General features: G+C 42.4%; 1 pseudogene; it reads right to left on the bottom strand.

The window, feature by feature from the left end:
- Positions 1-11,600: 11,600 nt before the first annotated feature.
- On the bottom strand, positions 11,601-14,059 carry LOC112315724 (heat shock protein HSP 90-beta pseudogene; annotated as a pseudogene).
- Between the last annotated feature and the right edge of the window lie 1,292 nt (positions 14,060-15,351).

Below are 15,351 nucleotides of genomic sequence, written 5' to 3'. Positions count from 1 at the left end.
ACAGTGGGGCAAGATAGGGGTGGACATAAAGGCCCTCCCAGAAGTAGAAGCATCTGTTGCAAATATAAGCGAGTGACCTAGCACCTCTAGTAGATGATATTACTGGGCCATGGACTTGGTGCAGGCTTGAGGAGGAATGAGGCAAGAGAAGTTGCAGAGACCAAGTTGAGGAGGAATCAGGGAACTTCTGGCCAAGATGAAGGTGTAGGTACATATACTTTGCCTCCTCGCACAGTCAAAGAAAGACAACAACAAAAACCAACCAGAACTGTCAGAAAATTGAACTCTGTGGAAGTCTGACAAGCAAGGAGTAGAAGAAGAAACATTCATTCAGACTGGTAGGAAGGGCAGAGATGGGCAGCTGGGGCAGAGAGGACCAGCAATAAGGTGGCAGCTGGAGGATGGGGCGGTCCCACATTTGCGTGCAGATAAACGGGGAGGAACAACTGGAGAGTGAGACAGACCACGCAACCCAGGGTTCCAGTGTGGGAAAAGAAAGCCTCAAAATATCTGGCTGTAAAAACCTGTGTGGGTTGCAACAGTGGGAGAAACTCCCAGCCTCACAGGAGAGTTCATTGGAGAGAGCCACAGGGTCCTAGAATGTAAACAAAGCCACCCACCCAGGAGTCAGCATAAGGGCCCAATTTTCTTGTGGGTAGCCAGGGAAGTGACTGAAAGCCAGGAAGAGAGCTCAGCAAGCAGCATTATTCCCTCTCTGATGCCTCCCTCACACACAGCGCCAAAACACAGCAAAGAGGATTGCCCTGCTTTGGAGAATACTTAATGCCTTCAGCCTTAAAACATAACAGGTGCATCAAGACAAAGATATATGCCCCAATGAAAGAACGAATCAAAACTCCAGAATAACTAAGCAATGAGGAGATAGACAACCTATCAGATGCAGAGTTCAAAACACTGGTAATCAGGATGCTCACAGAAATTATTGAGTTTGCTCCCAAAATGAGAAATGAAGGCTATGCAAAGTGAAATAAAGGAAAATATACAGGGAACCAACAGTAAAGGGAAGGAAACCAGAACACAAATCAATGATTTGGAGCAGAAGGAAGGAATAAACATTCAACCAGAACAGAAAAAAGAAACAAGAATTCAAAAAAGATAGGTGGGAGTGGAGTCCACTTAGCCCTGAGCATGGGTGGAACATCAACCCAATCTTCTGAGGAACACACGGAACAGCCAGTGGTATCCCAGCCTGTATGAAGATTGGAGGCCAAAATTGTAGAGGACGTTGAAAAATCAGATGGTAAAGAGAGAGATTTGGGACAATAAGATCCCTGGAACCAGGGTGAGGACCAGGGCGAGGACCAGGGCAAGGACCAGGGCGGCTACAGCCCCAAGTCTGGCACCTGCCGGGTCTGCCACAGGATTTTTGGGAGAGAGCCAGGTCAAGGGCTCCCTCCCCTGCCAAGCAAGGTTTGAGCAGCACCAGGATGGACATGGATGCTTGAAGTCGGAGAAATCAGGATGAAGTGGCAGGCACACAGGGGGCGGTGTGCACCCAATGAGACTGTGGAGGCCAGCTGGGAATAGTTGGGCCATGACGGACCCTGACCCAGATAGTCCCCAGTCTGGTTGGAGAGTTGGGCTGTGTGAGAAGCCAGGTGCTTGTTTGGAGCAGCAGGCTTGAGTAGGAGGAATTTAAAAAAAACAAAAACAAAACAAAACAAAAAAAGAGGCACTCAGTGGCTGTTTATGGAACTCTCCTGCAGCAATCGCCTGCCTCACCTGGTGCATGCAGCCTCCGCAGCCTCAGCAGTGGGCCCACCTCTGCCGCCACGACTGCAACTGTGCCCCTAGTCCAGGCAGCATTGGCAGAGGGTGCTTGAACCCACCGTCCCGGCCACCGGAGCAGCAAAGGCAGAGGCTGCACCACTCACAAGGAAGCCCTGGAAACAGTGCGCACCCGAAACCGCTGCCCAGCGGCTGACAATCCCACCCCAGCAGCCCAGGCAGAGCGCTCACACTCGCAGACCTGGAACAGAGCACTCCTGACCCCCGCTGCCCAGAGGCATCCGGCACCCACCCCACTGCCCTGGGTGCAGCAGTGGAGGAGGCCATGCCTGCATCCTCTGGGCCAGCCACAGTGGTGCCCCAGCCCTGCAGGGCCCACTGGCTCTCTAAGAGGAAGGCGGAGATGCCCCTGCAGAGAGGAGCAGCAGGGATTAGGGAGTTGGCAATCCCTAGAAAGACTTAACTCAGTTGGGGGGCTGAAATGCCCTGAAGAGACTCTGAGAGTCCCTAGCATCTAGGACAGCAAAGAGCAAGAGGGTTGTGTGCGAATTTCCCCTAATTGGTGCACCTCAAGGACAGCACAACTGGGGGACTGAAGGTGTAGGCCAGGAGCAGAAGGGCAGTGAGGGCCTGGCGGTGAACTGAGGACCTAGGCTGGAGGCTGAGTAACTGTGAAGAGTGTGGCTCAGACCTGACCCCTATCCCCACAAAACCACAGGAAGGGAGAAAGTGAATCCAATCCCCCCTCAGCCTGTTGTAGACCAGCAGAACTAGCTTGGCTTGTTCAAAGCCAGCAGGAGGCCTCTTTTTCTTTTTTATCTTCAATTACTTCTTCTCTTCTTTCCTTCTTTCTTTTTTAATTCTTCCTTCCTTCCTTCCTTCCTTCCTTCCTTCCTTCCTTCCTTCCTTCCTTCCTTCCTTCTTTCCTTCCTTCCTTTCTTTCTTTTTGTTATTACTTCTTCCCTCCTTCCTTTTTTTTTTAATTCCCACAAATGAGACAGTAAAACCTGAAGCTGTGAAAGGACCAGAGTTAGACCCAAAGAGGGGTCATCCCAACAACTGAGACAGTGAGACAAATTTTACTTTCCTACTCCAGAGGGCTTGCAAGTTATTGTACATTTGCATTATCATTCTTTTTTCATTCTTTTTGCATCTTTCATTTTATTAGTACTTTTTTATTTCTCTTCTTTCTGTTTACTCTTCTTCTCTTGGTTTGTTAAATTGCATTGTTTGACTAGTTTCCTTTGTTCTCTCATTCATAGTGTATTTTTAATTTTCCTCTTTCACTTCACTTGTGTTCCAATAGCACACTACTCTAGGTCCTGTAATTCCTATTCTTGTCATTCAGACCACATAGATTCTGCTCCATTACTCTCCTAAATAATTGCTGTTCGATACAATTGTAAATACTACACAACACCATCCAGGATCTTAGCTCACTTCACTGTTTCCTGAACTTTATTACTATTCTGGTTAACTATTCTCTCACACACTACACCTATTTTCTATCCTTTACTCTCACTTTACTTCCTAATCTGACCACCCACAAGCTCACTGCTTTCTAGATCCAACTCACGATCCATCCCCCCAACAAGAGTCTTATCTTTTTCCCACCCTTTCTAAAAAGTGGCTGGTTGAGTGAAATATTACAGTTAACACTATACATATCCACAGGATCTCCTGTCTATTCTCTATGGGTTTATACCTTAAATACCATATAATACACACCTGTTGTCTTAAACCATTTTGCCTTCCCCCTCCAACTGATCACAAGAAAGGGCAGGTGGGAGCTGTCAACACCAGTATACCTTCTGGAAGAGGAAACCCACCAATAAAGGAACCACCAACAGCTAACAACAGAAGAAAGTGAAGGAATGGAAGCCATACCAACCTCAACCCAGGACCAACCTGGAAATACAACTAAATGGTGGAGAAATTACCCAGAACTAACAACTGAACAATAGTGAGAGAGAAGCCTCAAAACCTCATACAGACACAAGAACCAGCTTCAACACAACCTGTCCAGACCTGTACAACAGAATACAAGACATGGTGGATGGAGTGACCCTCACTTAACCAGCTGGAGGGAAGGACACACCAAAGGAAGACCCAACAACAACCAAAACCCAAAGACATACACAGAGCCAACATAAATGACAGCCCAAGACCAGCAACTCAGGACACCAAGGAGACTGCACCACTGAATCTCATAGGTCTTCTATCACAGAAGTTCACACCACAAACCCAGGGAGTCAGAATAGATCAATTTAAGAAGCACAGGCTAACAAGAAGAGTCTCAATGGGAAGTCTAAAGTCTAAACAATGTTTAAGTCTAAACAATGGGAAGACAAAGAAACAATCCCCAAATGAAAGGATAAGAGGAAGTCTGAGAGACACTGCTAAATGAAATAGAGGCAAGTCAACTATCAGATATTGGGTTCAAAGCAATGGTTATAAGGAAGCTCAATGAGCTCACAGAGAATTACCAAAAACTACAGGGAAACTACAATGAACTCACTGCAAACTATATCAACATGAAAAAGGAAATAGAAACTATCAACAAGGGCCAAGAGGAAATGAGGAATACTATTTATAAACTGAAGAACACAGTAGAATGAATCAAAAGCAGGCTAGATGAAGCAGGGATCAGATCAGCAAACTGGAGGACAAGGTAGAAAGAAACACCCAGAAATAGCAAGAAAAGGAAAAAGGACTCAGAAAGAATGAAGAGGAATTAAGGGAAATGCAGGACACCATGAAATGTAATAATATCCATATAATAGGGATACCAGAAGGAAAGAGGAAGAGCAAGGGATAGAAAACCTCTATCCCTTGATAGGGATAGTTTGAAAAAGTAACGATGGAAAACTTCCCTAATTTGATGAGAGAGAGTCACACAATTCCAGGAAAAACAGAGTCCCAATCAAGAGGAACCCAAAGAGGCCCACTTCAAGACACATCATAATTAAAATGGTAAAATTCTAAGACAAAGAGAGAATCTTAAAGGCAGCAAGGGAGAAACAGGAAGTAACATACAAGGGAGCCCCGATAATAAGAGCAGCTGATTTCTCAATGGAAACACTCCAAGTCAGAAAGGAATGGCAAGAAACATTCCAAGTAATGAAGCCAGAGACCTGCAACTGAGACCACTCCATCCAGCAAGGCTCTCAATTAAAATGGAAGGCCAAATATGGAGCTGCTGGACAAAAGAAGCCTCAAAGAATACACCTCCTCCAAACCAGCTTTGCAAGAGATGCTAAAGGGTGTGCTTTAAGAACAGGAAGAAAAACAGTGACAGGGAGAGAGGGGAACACAGGTACAAAAAAATGGCAATGAATAAGTACCTATAAATAATAACTGCCATGACCAGTGCAAAGTGGTGGTCCCTGAGTGGGGGTAACGGGAGACTAAAAAACACAACACAGACGGTTTAAAGACAAGCAGGGGCCAGGTGGGACATCATCCTCTGATGGAGAGACAATGTGCCCTGAACATGGTCTCCACATTTATTATATAGGGGTTGGTTACATAGAGCTCAAGGATGTTTTACAAACTTGGGGAGACACTTCAGGAACAGATTGTTCCATTCCTGGGCTATCTAACTGATACATATGTCTTCTGCAAAAGTTACAGTCACATTCAGCTAAAGCTTGTGGTTACCTATTCCTTCTCTCAACCTCCGTGGTTCAGGCTGCCATCAGCTGCTAGCCTGCTCTGCTTTGCAGATGTAAACGATCAATTGTGAATTTGTCACCACTAAATCTGAGCTTTGATGTCAGCTTTCACTGTCCTCCATAAATAACCTTGAACGTAAATGGATTAAATGCCCAAATAAAAAGACATAGAATAGAATAATGGATAAGAAACCATGACCCACACATACGCTGCCTACAAGAGACCCACCTCAGGACAAAAGACCTACACAGACTGAAAGTGAAGGGATGGAAACAAATATTCCAACCAATTGGACAGGAAAAACAACAACAAACAAACTGGGGTAGCAATACTCATGTCAGACAAAATAGACTTAAAAAAAAAAGAGCCCTGAAAAGAGACCCAAAAGGTCACTTCATAATAATCAAGGGGAGAATCCATCAAGAAGTCATAAACATTGTAAATACACATGCACCCAACATAGGAGCACCCAAACACAGAAAGAAAATCCTGGAGGACTTCAAGAAAGATATTGACAGCAACACAATTATAGTAGGGATTTTAACACCCGACTGTCAAAAATGGATAGATATTCCAAACAAAATATCAAACAAAGAGATTGTGGCATTGAACAATGCCCTAGATCAAATGGACTGAATTGATATATATATAGCCTTTCACCCCAAAGAAGCAAAATACACATTCTTTTCAAATGCACATGGCACATTTTCAAAGACAGACCACATGATAGGACACAAAACAAGCCTCGACAAATTCAAGAAAATTGAAATCATATCAAGCATTTTCTCTGACCACAAGGGACTGAAACTAGAAACCAACCTCAAGGGAAAAAAACCCAAACACTCAAACTTGTGGAGATTGAATAGCATGCTATTAAACAATGAATGGGTGAAGAATGAGATTAAGGAAGAAGTCAAAAAATTTCTGTAAATGAACAAAAATGAACTCACAGCAACCCAAAACCTATGGGACACAGCAAAGGCAGTCCTGCAAGGGAAGTTCATAGTGAAACAAGCTTACCTAAAAAAGACAGCAACATTTCAAATAAACAACCTAACCCTATGCCTACAAGAACTCGACGAACAACAGCAAAGAGAGCCCAGAGCAAGTAGAAGGATGGAAAAAGCAAGATCAGAGGAGAGTTAAATGACATAGAGACTAAAAACACAATTCTAAGGATAAATTCAGGAGCTGGTTTTTCTAAAAGAGAAACAAAATTGGCAAGCCTTTAAACATACGCATCAACAAAAAAAGAGAGAGGACCCAAATAAACACAATAAGAAATGGAAGAGGAGATATTACAACTGATACCCCAGAAATACAATGGATTGTAAGAAATTATTATGAAGAACTATATGCCAAGAAAATTGATAACCTCGGTGACATGGACAAATTTCTAGATCAATATAATCTTCCAAAGCTCAATGAAGAAGCAGAAAGCCTGAACAGATCAATAACAGCTGCCGATATTGAAGTGGTAATGAAAAAACTCCCAACACACAAAATCCCTGGACTGGACAGTTTCACAGGAGAATTTTACAAAGGATTTAAGGAAGAGATAACCCCTATCCTTCACAGATTATTCCAAAAAATGCAAGAAGACGGAAGACTCCCAAACACTTTTTATGAAGTCAGCATAATACTAATCCCAAAACCAGATAAAGACATAACAAAGAAAGAAAACTTCAGGTCAATATCACTGATGAACATAGATGCTAAAATCCTCAACAAAATATTGGCAAACCACATCCAGCAATAGATTAAAGAGATCATACACCATGATCAAGTGGGATTCATCCCAGGGATGCAAGGATGGTACAATATTCACAAATCAATAAACATAATACACCACATGAACAAAAGCAAAGACAAAGACCACATCATTATATCAATAGATGCGGGAAAAGCATTTGATAAGGTACAGCACCCATTAATGATGAAAACACTCAGCAATATGGAAATAGAGGGAGCATTCCTCAACATAATGAAGGTCATATATGAGAGACCTACAGCCAACATCATACTCAATGGACAAAAACTTAGAGCTTTCCCACTAAGATCAGGAACAAGACAAGGATGCCCTCTCTCACCACTCCTGTTCCACATAGTATTGGAAGTCTCAGCCACAGTAATCAGACAAGAAAAAGAAATAAAAGGCATCCAAATTGGAAAGGAGGAAATGAAACTGTCACTGTTTGCAGACGACATGATAGTGTACATGGAAAATCATATAGACTCTATCAAAAAACTACTCAATCTAATAAGTAACTTTGGCAAAACAGTGGGATACAAAGTCAATATTGAGACATCAAAAGCATTTTGGTACACCAACAATGAAATATCAGAAAAAGAAATCAGGAAAAAAAATGCCATTTGATAGAGCAACAAAAAAATAAAGTACCTAGGAATAAACCTAACCAAGGAGGTAAAAGACCTGTACTCAGAAAACTACACAACACTGAAGAAAGAACTTAAGGAAGACACAAACAAATGGAAGCTTGTCCCATGCTCATGGAGTGTAAGAATTAACATCATCAAAATGTGCGTACTACACAAAACAATGTATACATTCAACGCAATCCCTATTAAAGTACCAATGACATATTTCACAGATATAGAACACACATTTCAGAAATTTATATAGAACCATAATGACCTTGAATAGCTGCAGCAATTTTGAGGAAGAAGAACAAAGTAGGAGGAATCACAATACCTAATATCAAACTGTAGTACAAGCCCACTGTAATGAAAACAGCCTGGCACTGGCATAAAAAACAGGCACATAGACCAATAGAACAGAACAGAGAGCCCAGAAATAAACCCAAGTCTCTATGGTCAATTAATATTTGACAAAGGGGGAAGAAGCATAAAATGGAGTAAAAATAATCCCTTCAACAAATGGTGTTGGGAGATCTGGACAGCTACATGCAAAAAAAATGAAACTCGATCACCAACTTACACCATACACAAAAATAAATTCAAGGTGCATAAGAGACTTAAATATAAGTCATGGCACCATAAGAACCCTAGAGGAAACCATCAGCAGGAAAATCTCAGACATTCCACGCAGCAACATCCTCAAAGACATGTCCCCTAAAGCAAGGGACATAAAGGGAATAATAAACTAAAGGGACCTCATCAAATTAAAAAGCTTGGGCATAGCTAAAGAAAACAGCATTAAAATGAAAAGAGACCCAACTATATGGGAAAACATATTTGCCAATGATACTTTGGACAAGGGTTTGATCTCCAAAATATATAAAAAACTCACACAACTCCACTCCAGGAAGAAAAACAACCCAATTAAAAAATGGGCAAAGGACTTGAACAGACACTTCTCCAAAGAAGACATACAGAGGACCCAGAGACATATGAAAAGATGCTCAGCATCACTAGACATCAGAGAGATACAAAGTAAAACCACATTGAGATACGACTTCACACCGGTCAGAATGGCCATCATAATCAAATCAACAAACATGTGTTGGAGAGGATGTGGAGAAAAGGGAACCCTAGTGCACTGTTGGTAGGAATGCAGACTGGTGCAGCCACTGTGGAAAACAGTATGGAATTTCCTCAGAAAACTAAAAATGGAACTGCCTTTTGACCCAGCAATTCCACTGTTGATATTATTTCCTAAGAGCTCTGAAACTCCAACCCAAAAGAACCTATACACCCCAATGTTCACAGCAGCACAATTTACAATAGCCAATTGCTGGCAGCAACCTAAGTGCCCTTCAGTAAATAAGTGGACCAAAAAACTATGGTACATTTACAGAATGGAATTCTATGCAGCAAAGAGAAAGAAGGAGCATATACCCTTTGCAAGAGCATGGATGGGACTGGAGAGCATTATGCTAAGTGAAATAAGCCAGATGGTGAGGGAGAAATACCATATGATCTCACCTTTAACTGGAACATAATCAACAGAAGAAAAAAAGCAGACAAAATATAACCAGAGACATTGAAGTTAAGAATAATCTAACAATAGCCAGGGGGGAGTGGGGAGGGGACAGTGAGGAGAGGGGATTACAGGAACTACTATAAAGGACACATGGACAAAATCAAGGGGGAGGGTTGAGGCGGGGGAGGGCGGTAGGTTTGGCTGGGGTGGGGTGGAAGGGGGAGAGAAAAGACATACAACTGTAATTGAATAACAACAAAAATTTTAAAAAATAGAAGGAATTCTTTGAAGAAGTTATTGAGCCTCTGAATTAAGCAGTTGTGTTTTCTCTTATGTATTTGCAGCTGAAAGCAACCTAACTTGGTCTGAATCCAGGAATCTACATTTTTAACTAGCTCGCCAAATGATTCTGATGCAGGTGAGCTATGAATCATATTTTGAGAAACTCAGCTCTAAAATGATAGCAAACATCCCAGCTATATGGTGAAAATCCTATTTCCATGAGATCAATGACCTCAATTGATTCAGGTGGATGCCTCTAATGCGTAGCTCTTACTTGTTGTTACTGTCAGTTTTGCCTTTGTACAAAGCTCAACACATCCTCTACACTTAAGAATTTCTTTTTTTCGACTGTAACTGAACAACAATAAAATAATTTAAAAAACTAAAGCAAACAAAATATAACCAGAGACATTGAAGTTAAGAACAATCTAACAGTAGCCAGAGGGGAGGGGGGAAGGGACAGTGGGGAGAAGGATTTTCAGGAACTACTATAAAGGACACAAGTACAAAATCCAGGGGGAGGGTGGAGGTGGGGGAGGGAGGTGGGTTCAGCTGGGGTGGGGTGGAGGGATGGGGAGAAAAGGCATACAACTGTAATTGAATAACAATAAAAATTTTAAAAAAAGAAAAGAATTTCTTTTTAAAATAATTATTTATTATTGCTTAACATCTTAGGAGCTTAGCTCAAAATCTTGGTTTATATAAATAAATATTCTCCACTTTACCCCTCCAGGTTGATGTGGGAGGATTTCCTGACCTCCACAGTACCTCTATGGAGAAACTAGATGGTATTAAAGTTATTCTAGAATCTCAGGACTCTCCAGAGGCTCATCAATCACTCATCCCTATCCACTGATCTAAATAACCTCAAAGAACAGTGGCTGTTGCTGCTGCTATTCTTGCTAAGTAGGGTCACAATGTCTAACTTCCCTTCCTAAGTAAACAGGAGACTTGGGTTCTCACTTGAGTTGTCCTTGTAGAGCTTGAACTGGGCGAGGGAAAAGAGGCAGTTGCAGCTGGGAATGTTGAGTAAATGGGGATGAAAATCAGCATTCAGGGGTAAAAGAAGGCCTGACACTCATAGATAATCCAATGAAACTGTAATCCACAGTAGTCCAGAAAGACTAAGCAAAGGGACTACAACCTGAATCAAAAGAACACAGAGAGTGAATACAGACACTCTCCCTTTTAGGGGAGCCTGTGACTTTGCATGTGTTTGAAGAAATACTCTTCTTATGTGATTCTTCTATTCTCAATATTTTCTGACACTGCTGGTCACCAAATGTGGGGGGTAAGACGTTCCCCACACCAAACAATTCTGTGACACCTGTTGGGAATCTTACAATTTAACTCAATTCTGACACCATCAGAACAACAAATCTCTCTCTCTCTCTCTCTCTCTCTCTCTCTCTCTCTCTCTCTCTCTCTCTCTCTCTCATCTCTATCTCTATCTCTATCTCTCTGCCCCTTTCCCCCATTTCATCAATAAATACTTTAAAAAAAAATTCTGATCCTATCTACATAGAGCTTCTCTATAAAAGCTTGCTCCTATTGCCTAAAACCAGCCTAACCACTGGTGTGCTCCTAACCACTTCTGGCTTGCTGCTGCCTGATTCAAATCAATGTTTGCTCAAACAAATTCTTAAAAATTTGAATATGCCTCATTTTATCTTTTAACAGATGTATAGGGCAAGGTATGTGGAAAGAGGCAGAGGCTTCCATGCTCTCTTGAGGCACTCTGACTGCCCCATACATCCACATATTCACCAACCAGGAAGCTCTCTGAACCCCATTCTTAATGTAGGTATGATTAATTAAATCACTGGCCATCAGTGATTGATTCAATCTCCAGTCTCTCTCTCCTCCCCTGAGGTAGCAGAGTGGGAGTGAAAGTCCTAACCTTCTAATCACCTGGTTGGCTCCCCAGCCCCATCTTTAGGGTTTTGTTTTGTTTTGTTTTTTTCACTTTGCATACTTTAATTTTAGAACAAAATAAAAATACACAACAGCATCCAAACCCAATGTCAAATGAGAAGGGAAGGCTTGAGCAAGCCCTCATAACCTGCCTTAGGCAAAGACAGGAGGAGAAAACCCCACTAAACAGCAGAGGAAACCAGGTGGGCTCAGGCCACTCAGGGCTGCTGGGGAAGCCACGAAGACACTACACAGAGGACACAAGGTCTGCAGATAGAAACTCCTAATCTACTTCTTCCATGCGAGAGGCATCCTCGTCACCCTCAAGGCGGGGGATCTCATCAGGAACAGCAGCGCTGGGTTCTTCTGTTGTTACTTCATCTTCATCAATCCCTAGGCCTAGCTTGATCATGCGGTAGATGCCGTTGGAGTGGGTCTGGGGGTCCTCGAGGGAGAAGCCCAAGGAGAGCAGCGCAGTTTCAAACAGCAACACCATGAGGTCCTTCACAGCCTTGTCGTTCCTGTCTGCCTCTGCCTTCTGCTGGAGGGTCTCCACGATGGGGTGGTCAGGGTCGATCTCCAGGTGCTTTTTGGCCATCATGTAACCCATTGTAGAGTTATCACGAAGTGCCTGGGCTTTCATGATACGCTCCATATTCACTGTCCAGCCGTAAGTGCTAGTCACAATGCAGCAGGGCGAAGACACGAGCCTATTGGAGATTGTCACCTTCTCAACCTTCTTATCCAAGATCTCTTTCATGAGTTTGCAGAGATTCTCAAACTTGGCCTTGCTCTCTTCCATTTTCTTCTTCTCCTCTTCATCCTCAGGTAGCTCCAGGCCCTCCTTGGTAACTGAGACCAAGCTCTTCCCATCAAACTCCTTGAGCTGCTGTACACAGTATTCATTGATAGGCTCCATCATATACATTACCTCAAAGCTCCGCTTCCGTACTTGCTCCACAAAAGCAGAGTTGGCAACTTGCTCTTTGCTCTCTCCAGTGATGTAATAGATGGACTTCTAGGTCTTCTTTATGCAAGAGACATATTCCGAAAGAGAAGTCATTTCATCCCCAGACTGGGAGGTGTGATAGTGTAGAAGCTCAGAAAGGCGTTGCCGATTAGTCGAGTCCTCATGGATTCCAAGCTTTAGGTTTTTAGAGAACGCCTCATAGAATTTCTTATAGTTCTCCTTGTCTTCCGCCAGCTCAGAGAAGAGCTCAAGGCAATTCTTAACAATGTTTTTATGGATGACCTTCAAGATTTTGCTCTGCTGGAGCGTCTCTCGGGAGATGTTCAGGGGCAGGTCCTCAGAGTCAACCACACCACGGATGAAGCTGAGGTACTCTGGTATCAGTTCATCACAGCTGTCCATGATGAACACATGGAGGAAGTACAGTTTGATGTTGTTCTTCTTCTTGTTCTCAAAGAGGTCAAAAGGAGCCCGACAGGGAATGAATAGCAATGCCCTGAATTCTAACTGCCCTTCTACAGAGAAGTGCTTGACTGCCAAGTGGTCTTCCCAGTCATTGGTAAGGCTCTTATAGAACTCTCCATATTCCTCCTGGGTGATGTCATCAGGGTTTCTGGTCCAAATGGGCTTGGTCTTATTCAGTTCTTCATGATCGATATATTTCTCCTTAATCTTCTTTGTTTTCTTTTTCTTATCCTTAGCACTATCATCGTCGTCATCTGAGCCCACATCTTCAACCTTGGGTTTCTCCTCATCATCTTTATCTTCCTCTTCTTTCTCCCCCTTCTCTTCCTCTGCTTCATCATCACTGATTTCTTTCTCTTATTCCTTCTCCAAATAAAGGGTAATGGGATAGCCTATGAACTGTGAGTGCTTCTTCACCACTTCTTTGACCCTCCTCTCTAAGTACTCTGTCTGGTCTTCTTTAATGTGAAGGATCACTTTGGTGCCCCGGCCAATGGGCTCACCATGGTCAGCTCGAACAGTGAAGGAACCCCCAGCAGAAGATTCCCAGGCATATTGCTCATCATCATTGTGCTTTGTGATCACTACCACTTTCTCTGCCACCAGGTAGGCAGAATAAAGGCCAACACCAAACGGTCCAATCACGGAGATGTCCACACCAGCCTGAAGAGCCTCCATAAATGCTTTTGTACTAGACTTGGCAATGGTCCCCAGATTATTTACGAGATCGGCTTTGGTCATGCCAATGCCTGTGTCTACCAGAGTCAGAGTGCATTCCTGGGGATCGGGGATGATGTCAATTTTCAGCTCTTTACCACTGTCCAACTTGGAAGGGTCAGTCAGGCTCTCATAGCATATCTTGTCCAAGGCATCAGAAGCATTACTGATCAACTCCTGAAGGAAAATTTCCTTGTTAGAGTAGAAGGTATTGATGATGAGAGACATGAGTTGGGCAATTTCTGCCTGGAAAGCAAAAGTCTCCACCTCCTCCTCTCCATGGTGCACTTCCTCAGGCATCTTGAAAGAGAAGAAATGCAAGTACTAGCAAGCAGGGACTATTTTTGGCTCACACACCGCAAACTGCGTGCGTGGGGTTGACTCAAGAGTGGGGTTTTTCAAATGTCACTTTATTAACATAAACTTTGGTGTTGTTGAATAACAAGACAACTTTATAGCTCTTATCACTTAGGGAATCCCAAGGATTTTAGAATCTCTGGGTTGAAAATAAAAAGACTAAATATATATTTCTTATTACGAACCACAATATTACACCATAGAATAAAGACAACTGTTGATGGCATTACATTGATTTGTTGCGGAGAAAGGAACACCATAAACTTCTTAGTAAAAGCATTTGTCTCCCAGCAAATTAGTAACAATAAGTAGAGGCTCAAATATATTATATAGTATATTATGGATGGCAATCTTGCTGCAAAAAGGCCAAGGGAATAGATAGAAGATTGCTTTAAAGTTTCAGATGGCTTTCAATAATGCAATATTATTCCACTGTGTCATGGAGGAAAATCCTCTCCATCACCTAGGGGGTTTATATCCTCCCTAGAAGTAAAGACCATGTTTTACTCCTTTGTAGCACCACACTATGGTGAATTTACATCTCCGCCAGCTGAAATTACTTGAGTTGAGTTAAGCCACTTCTTAAATGAGTCATTTTGATTTAGGAAGAAGTAAATAAAACCAGAGATAGAGATAGAGGGAGAGAGAGAGAGAGAGAGAGAGAGAGGAGAGAGAGAGAGAGAGAGAGAGAGAGAGAGAGAGAGAGATTTGTTGTTCTGATGGTGTCAGAATTGAGTTAAATTGTAAGATACCCAACAGGTGTCACAGAATTGCTTGGTGTGGGAAACATCTTACCCACCACATTTGGTGACCAGCAGTGTCAGAAAATATTGAGAATAGAAGAATCACATAAGAAGAGTATTTCCTCAAACACATGCATCCTTATATAGAAACAAGGTCAACAGGTACTTTCATGTACATGTTATGGGGAAATCAGAAAAAGAAATTCATCTTACTACATTATTTTGTCCATTTTCCTTGTGTAATGAAAATAAGCAAGAAAATATTATTGTTCCTCTTCTTATCCTTTGGTATCCTTGTCTCTAAAAGTTTCTCTTGAAATTCTCCCTTTGAAGGACTGCATTTCCACCCCTGGTGACTTGTTCCTTTACATTCACTATTGTCCTGTCTGGGCCAAAGTTTTAAAATGTAAATTCTTCTGGGAGAAGTAACACATTACATCCCTATTACTTTTGTATAAATACATTTAACCCAGGCTTTCCTGTTAGTAAAAAGGACTGGATTCCTCTAGGGAGAATTATGAAAAAAGAAGGAAAGAAACAGTGCCCAGAGAAGAAAATGTATGGGATAGGGAAGA

The sequence above is a fragment of the Desmodus rotundus genome, chromosome 12 (assembly GCF_022682495.2).
Source record: "Desmodus rotundus isolate HL8 chromosome 12, HLdesRot8A.1, whole genome shotgun sequence".
Classification (NCBI taxonomy): Eukaryota; Metazoa; Chordata; class Mammalia; order Chiroptera; family Phyllostomidae; genus Desmodus; species Desmodus rotundus.
Note: the sequence above shows the minus strand (reverse complement) of the source record. Positions and strands in the feature narration are given on the sequence as shown.